We start from the raw sequence: 9,375 nt of genomic DNA, 5'->3' as shown, positions 1-9,375 counted from the left end.
CAGTGGTTGAAATTGTCCCATATTTCCTCTACCTTTTATCTGCAGCCAATAAGGGGCAAGGTTCACAGAAGCTGTCTGGCTTAGGCAGCCCTGATTGGAGGGGAGGGGAGGGGACAGAAAACAAAGGCAGGCGGGGTCCAGTTAGAGTGACTGGAGGCTACAAACAATAACAATGCTAATGATCCCGAGACAACACTAATGACCCTTATGTCAACTCTGGCTCCTCACTAGCCAAAGAAAATTTGGTGCCTCCTCATCCTACCATTATCATTGGCTTAGCACAAACTGATGTTCCCTTGCCACCAGCTCCTTGATTTCCTTCTGTTTTTTTCACCTTCTTGGCTTCTCTTCCAGGAGTTGTTGGATGTCTGCCCAGTACATGGGGCCTCAGGAGTGTTCTGAAGATTTCTTTTTGGAAGAGCTTGAGGGCCTAGTTCAGCAGTGAGGGTTGTATCCAAGCCTAGGCAGGCCCTGGTTTCAAGGTGAATTGCTGGGCATTGGGGCAGTTGCATAGGAAAGTGTGGGGAAGCCAACGTGGGGCAAACCACTCAACTCCATCCAGTCTTACCTTTCCTCCCGGTGTCTGGGACCTTTTCACACTTGGAAGGCCACACACTTAGCCTCTAACCATCCCCCTTGACTCACCTGCCATAGTTTTGAGCCAAACACCTGGGTAGAGCCTGCTTACTTAGTTAGCTAGTGACCTGTGCTCCCACGGGGGGAGGTGAGCAATCTCTCTGCCCCCCCATCCCACCCCAGCTCTAGGATAACAGAGATCATTAGAAATTCTGGTGACACTGTAGAGGCACAAATGGATCTTTTCTCCTACAAGAGCCCAACAAGCTTAGACATTGGGCATGCTCCACAGAGAAAGGACATCTGCAGGCACCAGTAGGCAATGATATCCCCTTGTCTACTCTTCCAGAAAGCATGCAGGATGATTTGGAGATTCTTCTGATTGTCAAGTTGGAATACTAGAGACTTCTTTATGGAAAAAAGCAGGAATTACACACAGTGTTTTCTCCCAGCAGCAGGCCAAGGGCTAGGAATAAGAGTAAGGAGCAGGTGATGAAGAAACCCTGCAAGCCAATTCACAAGAATTATTTTGTTGAACCCTCACTGTGAGCCTGTGAGGTGGGTTTTGCATGGTTCCATTTTAAAAAAAAAAGAGGAATGTGAGATATGGAAAGATCAAATGAATTGTCCACCATCACAGCAATTAGCAAATTGTGGAGCTGGGAAATAAGCACAGAAATGTGATGCTGGAGCCCAAGCTCAAGACCCTGTTGCCCTGGAACCCTGCAGTGCTCTGACCTCAGATCTTTCCATCAGGAAATAATCTCTGGGTCTGTGGGAAGTCCTGCTTGGAGAGCTTGTAGCCAGGCAGGCTCTGCATCCATTCCTCCAGGGTGGTTCCATGCCCAGGTCTCTCCATTGATGTCCCATTCTCCTCTGGGAAGGGGAAGGTACTAAGGAGCTCTGTGAAATGACTAGCTTCTCAGGAAGAGAGGCACCTGGGATTGCCTGGGAGCAGGACAGAGCTCTGCCCTCTGGTTTCAGGGGCAGGCCAACCCCCTGACCAGTGATCAAGCACCTCTATTTCCAGACACACTCACTGGCCAGTGGGAAGGTGCCAAATGAGCCTAAGTGATCTCAGAGGTGGAAGCTCATGTGGTGATGGTTCAGAAGTGCAGAGTGTGGAATCCAAGTCCACCAGTGCTGCTCCTCTTCAGGTTCTGTCAGCAATGTGTACTAAATTCCCTTGCCAACTGCAGGTTTACTCCGTCCTGGTCCAATCCAGGTTGCTAGATGTACTACTATAGACTGGATGACTTTTTCAACAGAAATGTATTTCCCATGGTTCTGATGGCTGGAAGTATCCATTGAAGCACCAGCAGATTCATTTATGATATAGTGATGTTTACAAAGTGGACATGATTGTGTATAATGATGTGAGCTCAACAATGTAGAAAATATTGTAGAAGGGAAAAAGAAAAAAAGAAGTTATTAGGCTGAGATCTGTATTCTGAAATCTACTGAGATAGAGATAACTTTGAAAAATTTGTTCGTGAGCTTCAATGTTCTCATCTGTAAAATGGAGATAATACTATTCATTTTGGAAGATTGCTTCAAATATGAAATCGTGTATTAAGATCAGTAGAGTACTCTACACAGTGTAAGTTGCAATTGTTAATGTTTCATTTAGATCCAGTTTCCTTCATTTCAGTATTCAAAGTGATTCATGATTGTACTCTGAATGTTCTCTTCCAGCCTTAATTCTCACTTCCTGCTTGGTATAACTTACACCTTCATCAGACTGTACTCCTCCCAATTTCTGTACTTGATCTTAGCCACAAAGCTGTGAAGCACTAACTACTACTCATTTCTAAACATATTCTGTCTTCTCAACTGTCTTTGCACTCCATTCTCTATGTCAAGATATTACTCATGAGCCACAAATTCCACTCCTACTTATATACCCCAGAGAATTGAAAACAAATATATATACATATTCACAACTTGCATAAGAATATTCATAATGGCATTATTTATAAGAGCCAAAAATAAAAACAATGAAATTGCCCATTTACTGATGAATAGATAAATAAGAAGTATATCCATATATATCCATGTAATGGAGGCGATGGCTAAGGAGTCTAGGTTTCATTTTGAAATAAAACATTGATTGAGGTGATTAACCATATGACTACAAGATATTATATTGTAGTATTTATTTTTTTCCCTTTTGTTATTCATATTTATTTTTTGACATACTATGTTTTATTTATCTTTCTGAGTATAATATAAACTTCAAGAGGGAAGGGGTTTGGGGCTGGTTTGTTCATTACTGTATTCTTAACCACAAAATAGTACCTAGCTCATAGAATGCACATAATAAATATGTTAAAGTTCAATCCATAGATTGAAGAACAAACCATAAGGCTGGAAATGTACTTCTGTGGTACAGTGGAGAAAGGTCAAAAAAAGGGGGGAGGCAGGAATACACCAAAATATTTCAAATTAATTATCTTTTCCTTAAAAAATCTCTTACATCTCTTACATATGCACATACAATGGATCTATCAGGCAGCGTACACTGTGTCTTTGTTGAATTTTTTCTCTTGAATGGTACTGGAGCAATTTGGGGAAACAACATCTTCACTATCAGAAGACAAATCAATATACTGTATTCCTCTTTGATTCTTGCAATACAATATACTTGCTTTCCTTTCATTATCTGGAGTGTCTGGAACATTAGAATCTTCTGTTTTTTTCAGTTATATCTGAATCAGGGGTGTTTGCCCTGCTAACTTCCCCTTCAGCATTCTCCTCTTCAGCACTAAGAAAAACTGGTGAAGAAGGGCCGGGCTAGGAGGGCTGGGGGGTTGCTTCGGGAGCTTCCTCAATCTTACTCCTTTTCTCAAAGCGAAAACGGTCCAAATTGAAAAGATTCATTTTGGTGGAAACCACCACGCTGAGGGCAGGGGACTTTAAATGAACTATCGGGATGCTCAGAGGTGGATGAGCTCGGACATCTCTTAAACGCTCACTCGCTACCTGGCCTCTTGGCTCTCTTTCTTCCTTCAGTACTTACTGCCTTGCAGCCTCGGTGCGATGTAACAAAGGTCAAAAAGAAAAAGCTATATTGTAGTATTTAAGTAGAAAAGTTGCATGATATAGAAATTGTAGGTCAAAAAGCCTTCTTCTATTCCTGCTCACATCAGCCACTACAGATCGTGAGATTGCCAGCTTGCCCAAGCAAACAAGCCCTAATGACCTGAAGTTATGCAACCAGCTTCACTATGTGCCCATCCACACTACACATTGCTTCATGGCATTGGGACCGGAGGTCAGAGCTGCAAAAATGGCCTCCATAACTTCAAAGCTCTCAGGCTTTCCCACCTCAGAGGGCAATGTGGAGAGAGAAGGTAGAAGCCATCACCTATTCCTGCCCCAATGTCAGCCCCAATCAGTTCTCTGGGCACAGAGAAATGGGAGAGTTCTCCTAGGTTATGGGTTCTTTGATGTCCAGTGGTCCAAGCTGTGTCCCAAGTACCAGACAGCCAGGAAAGATGGTATGAGTGGATTCCTCTCCCCCCTACCCAGGGGACAGGGCCCAGGGTGGTCTATTCTTTTGTGGCCCATCTGGGCAGCACTAGCTCTGGACAAGATGGGGTGAAACAAGCAATGGGGGCCCCATTGCCATGAATACAGTTCCTTCATTCAGAGAATGTTTATGAACCACCCACAAAGCCCCAAGCTCAGGGAAAATGCAGGTCCCAGGAGCTCCATTTGGGCAGTTCTTGTGATGGACAATATGTCCATGCCTCTGCTGATGGGCCTCAATACAGGGCATTTTAAGAGCTGCTGTCAGAAGGACATTGGCCAGACCACCCTGGGAGAAGCAGAGAAGAGAGCCCGATGGGAAATCCTACCTTAAGTATGAAGAGCAGGTGACAGTTTGGAGGCCCATGGGAGGGAAAGAGACTCTAACATGACACTTCACTGACTGGGATCCTCAAAAATGGCTCTTCCCAGGCCCAGGCTTAAGAGATGGTGCCTCAGGTCCTCAGCTGGGTGGCCCTCATAGAAAAGAGGCCAGTGCATTCATCTAGCCCAACTCCCTGGGTTACCAGTTGTGTCTGTCCATGCTCAGAGCTGCTGACTCCCCTCTCACTCCAGCCCTTCTTCCCCTGCTTCTCCCCTGTCCAACACAGCACTGGAGTGTATGGGGGCCCTCCCCAGACACAGGCATATTTGCAGACACAGGTTCCTGGACTAGGGGGAGGCTACTACTACCTATCTCTGGGAACTTGCAGCAGTTCTACAGATTAGAGAGTGAGTGTGACAGGGCAGCTAATGTCTCAGGACAGTGTAGTAATTGTGGGCTGATAGCTAGGGTAGGCAGGAACTAGGATCAAAGGTCTAAGGACAGGATCAGGGTTGGAGATTTGTGCTGTAGCCTGACCTAGCAAGGTTAGCTCTTCCCAGAACACAGGCCACTCCCTACCACCTCCTCTGGAGTTGTGCAGAGGATCTTTCAAGCTTTCCAGAACTTGGAGAACCAGGCCCACATCTACGCATTCCACCTAGGATGGACACAGAGAAGACAGGCAGACACAGCCCTAGAGCCTCCAATGACAAACTGATGAGCAGAAAGTCTTTCCTGCCTCAAGTCAGTCTCTAGGACAAAATGGAGAGAGAAGAGAGCTTAACCTTGATGTGCATTTGTGGTTAAAGAGATGCATCCCCATTAGCTTCCTGAAGTGGCCAAGAGGGCCGCAGACTGGGGGTACAGTCCCAATCATCCTCCAGATTTCTGAACCAGCACCGTCCTCTCTCAAGTATACAAAAGAAACAGATCCCAACCATTGCTGTCCCTTTACCCCACTCTTTTCCCCTCCTGAGCTGCTGCCCTTACAAAGTTCCTTTCCTGAGTCCATCTAGTCTCAAGTGCAAAGGGAGCACTAGCAATCAGTACACCCTCCTGGCCTTCCCTTTTCTCTACAGTAACCTTACCACACTGATGTCATCTGTGCTTTCCACTGACAGCACTGAGCTGGCCACAGAAGGGCTGCAGGGTCCAGAGGACAGCTGGCACTGTCCTAAGCCAAGCTTCCCCAGAGCATTTCCCAACCAGGAGTGTGTGTCTCTCCCATCTCATCCATGGTGCCAAGGTATCCACCCGGGAGTTGGGTGCTGACTGTGCCTCTCTGTGCCCGCTGGAAAGCAAATGCTCTGCTCTGTTTGGGGAATGAAGCCAAAGCTCTGCTGCAACACTGGGGAGCTCACGGATTTCTAAGAGAAATGGGACAAAGCCCAATAGCAAACCACAAAGGTCAGCTGCCGCAGTCTGGCTGGGCACAATCAGGAGCCACTTGTCAAAAGAAACTAACTTTATTTTTAGAACCACACACGCCAAACAAAACAGCCTCTCAGGAAAAATCCTCAGAACCTCAACTGCCACCACCGGCTTTCCACAAGCCTCTCTCTCCCACACAAGCCTCTTTCCACCTTCCACAATCCTCCTGCTCTTGAGGCCGATTGGCTGGGTCACGTGGGCGGAGCCAAAAAAGTCCCCCAATGAGCAGCTCCGTGGTCTGAAAGGGCAGGGAAACAGTCCAATGAGCATCACCGCAGAGGAGCCAATCAGCTAGATGTTGCTGGGGCCGAGGAGCCAATCAGCTAGATGTTGCTGGGGCCGCTGTGAGCCAATCATCAGCCGGCAGCTGGAAGTTTGCTGGGGCCCCTTTGGCTGTGGCTCTCAACAGTCAGCATCTAAAGGGCACAGAGTGTAAACACACCATATCAAATGGGTAGGAGTTCAGGGAAGGGGAAGAGAGGCCCTTCCCAACAGAGGAGCCCCTAGGATTGGGTAGGCAAGAGAATGGCTTTGAGGGCCAGTGAGATGGCAGTACTTCTCTCTCTCTCTCTCTCTCTCTCTCTCTCTCTCTGTCTCGACGGGGGAGGGGGGAGTACCCAGGATTGAACTCAGGAGCACTGAATCACCGACTCACATCCCCAGCCCTATTTTATATTTTATTTAGAGACAGGGTCTCACTGAATTGCTTAGTGCCTCACTTTTACTGAGGCTGGCTTTGAACTGCAATCCTTCTGCCTCAGCCTCCCAAGCTGCTGAGATTACAGGGGTGTGCCCCTGGGTCCAACTAAAGCTTCTCTTTACATGCACTGTACTAGGTGTTCTGACAATCTAGTAACATTCACCCACAAAATACCCTTACTTTGCAAGACTCAGAAAAGGTTGCTGGGTGGGAAATGCTATGGCAGAAATGTTCTATCATCTGCCAGGTAGGTGCAGAGATTTAGAATATTTTTTTTTTCCGATAGTTATTTCCAACAACAGAACAAACACGTTAAGCAGAGAGTCAGAAGGACACTTGGTGTGCCTCATGTCCCACCCCTTACCAGGGCCCCACTCCAGGCTGCAGACACCCTGAATACTGGACGAGGTACAGTCTGGAAGGCCCACTGGCCAGCTAGAGGCAACCTCCTTCTACTCCACGACCCCACTGCACCTTCCTCCCTTTCCCTGATCCTAGAGGGAAAAGAGGAAATCCCAGGCAAGCCCTCAGCTTTGTGCTTGGCATCCAAGGTTTAAGTGACTGTAATCCTGGTGGACTGCCAGGCTTCTCTCTGCTGCTCTCCCCCCCAGGGCTTGGCTCCATCCTTTCAGAGCAATCCTTTTGTTTCCAATGGGAACTTTGGATTTGTAATGTCATCTGACCCAGATGTGCTCTTGGGAAATCCTTGATTTTCCCATGTTTTCCTTTCAAGTAGTGGCCTAGAGAGTCACCCACAGCTGAGGACCAGCAAGAGGGGGAGGAACCAAGTCCAAGAGCCCCACATGGAGCAGCACCAACCCCTTCTCAAATCTTCCAGCCTCAAGAACCTCCCAGAGGCCCAAAGGAGGCTAGAGAACTGTCAGTCCCCAGAACATGCCAGACACCCAGCATTCTCATCTCTTAACATTCTTTTCACCAAACTTCTACTTTCAACAGACAAGTGCCCATGTCTTCTTCCTGATGCCCAACAGCTACCTGAGCCTTTGGGCCTTTTGGCCAAGCATCAAGTGCCCAATGACATAGCTTGGCCTTGGCTGAGACCACCCCCACACTGCTGACTCTGGTGTCAGGGGAGGGCCACCTGAGAAACAGAAACCCCAGAAAAGAGATAGGACCTGATGACAGCCAATTAGCTTCCTGCCAGGGCAGGCTGGTACCTGGGGCTGAAGCCAACAGCCAGGTAATCCCATTATCCCTTCGTGGTTTAGGACTATTAAGCGTGAAGAAGTCAAAGGCAAAGGCAAGACAGACCTAGGATTTGTTTGGTGGGAGAGTGTATCTGGATTCATCCATGAGAGCAGGAACAGAGTCCCATTCAGGGGTGGGAGGACACTATGAACAGGTCACTGGGGAAGGATTGGGAGAAGGGTGTGAGATCAGCACAGGAGGTGAGAGGTGAGGGGTGAATTATCTCTCCCCGAGGTTGGAGCAGACATAGCACTTAGTAAAGAGTCCTGAGGATGGAGGATGCTCCTTCTCCAAAGGAGGGCAAGGGGGCCATGAGGATGGGCTTCACAGACTGCCGGCTACAGGGCGAGTCATTGACCAAGAGCATTCATGTGGGTCCAAACTTCTCAGGGATTCTCTCCCAGTCCAGACAGAATCAGCTAGAATAATGAAGTTGGACAAGCCTGTCCCCGGGAGACACAGGACCTCCCTGGTGGCCTATTTTGTTTCCCTAAAGGTCTCACAAACCCTTTCTTAGGCTGTACTGCAATTTATCCAATCTCCCCTCCCTGCCACCCCCATCTAGCTCTCTAAGGGTCAGACACACATCATGCCTGACAGCCCTGGGTCTAACTGGGCCCCCTCCCTCTGTTCTCTCACAGTGTTTCCCTCACTGAAAGCCATGCCACTTGTCCACTCTCAGGTCTGCTTCTCAGAGGACTCAGCTTCACACAGATCTCCACCAGGCCTCTGGAATGATGAATTCCTTTGAGCCTACAGTGTTACTCAGAGCAAATGGGAAAGTAACAGGAAAGAGCTGGGGAGAGAAATGGTTCCAGGACAGGGACTCTTTGTGTTTGCTTTTCCTTCAGAAAAGAGCAGCCCTTCTGTACTGAGACAGGGTGATGTTTCTGCTGCCACCTCGTGGCCATTTCAGGTAAAGCATTTTAGTGGCCTCTGCTGTGCTGTGATAGAGCTGGAGAGGGAAGAAGTCGAGAATTTGCTCTGGTGTTTGGGGTCCTCTCTCCCCTGTGTATAGAAGACGTTGGAGGAATCCTAACTTCTCCGAATGTGTATTCTTCCATAAAGCCCTGTAGTTTTCCTCACTTCCTGCCCTTGCTCACGCTGCCTTCCCTGGATGCAGAGAGGAAGTCAATATCTTGACCATGACAATCCCGATTCTGAAGCCTATCACCAGCAGTTGTCTCTCTGATCCTGGGTTTCTTCACCTGTAAAAAAAGATAATAATAATAATTTTAAAAACCCATCCCAGAAGATTCCGTGAAAATTAACTAATCTCTTATACTATAAAATGCCTGACTTCTGCATGGTTAACAAATGGTAGTTAATTCTTTATTTCTCTCTTCATACATTATCCATTCTTCAAAGTCCACCTCAATGGCCATTTCCTTCCAAATTTCCTTCCTGTCCCAATTACTCGCCTTCCTCTGCACCACTCTGAGCCTCTGTCCCTCAAGCTGCTGTTGTCACACATTCCACCCATACTCCTCCCAGCTGGGATCTCCATGCAAGTGGCCATCAGTATAGTGTCTTGTTGCAAAGAGGTAATAGGCAAACCTGCCACAGGTCTGGCTTCTATATCAAGAATAGACTGTCATTGTGG

The 9,375-nt window shown here is 47.5% G+C and overlaps 1 long non-coding RNA gene and 1 pseudogene across 1 annotated transcript in view; one reads left to right on the top strand and one right to left on the bottom strand.

Annotated features, from left to right (window-relative positions):
- The window catches only part of LOC125617972, a 28,388-nt gene extending 19,840 nt beyond the window's left edge, over positions 1–8,548 (top strand). Inside the window, exon 3 of the long non-coding RNA XR_007349107.1 lies at positions 8,414–8,548. This is a non-coding gene — a long non-coding RNA (uncharacterized LOC125617972). The remainder of the gene's footprint in view (positions 1–8,413) is intronic.
- LOC125617971 lies at positions 2,973–5,135 on the bottom strand (annotated as a pseudogene).
- Positions 8,549–9,375: the final 827 nt, after the last annotated feature.

The sequence above is a fragment of the Marmota marmota genome, unplaced genomic scaffold (assembly GCF_001458135.2).
Source record: "Marmota marmota marmota unplaced genomic scaffold, marMar, whole genome shotgun sequence".
Lineage (NCBI taxonomy): Eukaryota > Metazoa > Chordata > Mammalia > Rodentia > Sciuridae > Marmota > Marmota marmota.
This window is presented reverse-complemented; position numbering and strand designations above follow the sequence as displayed.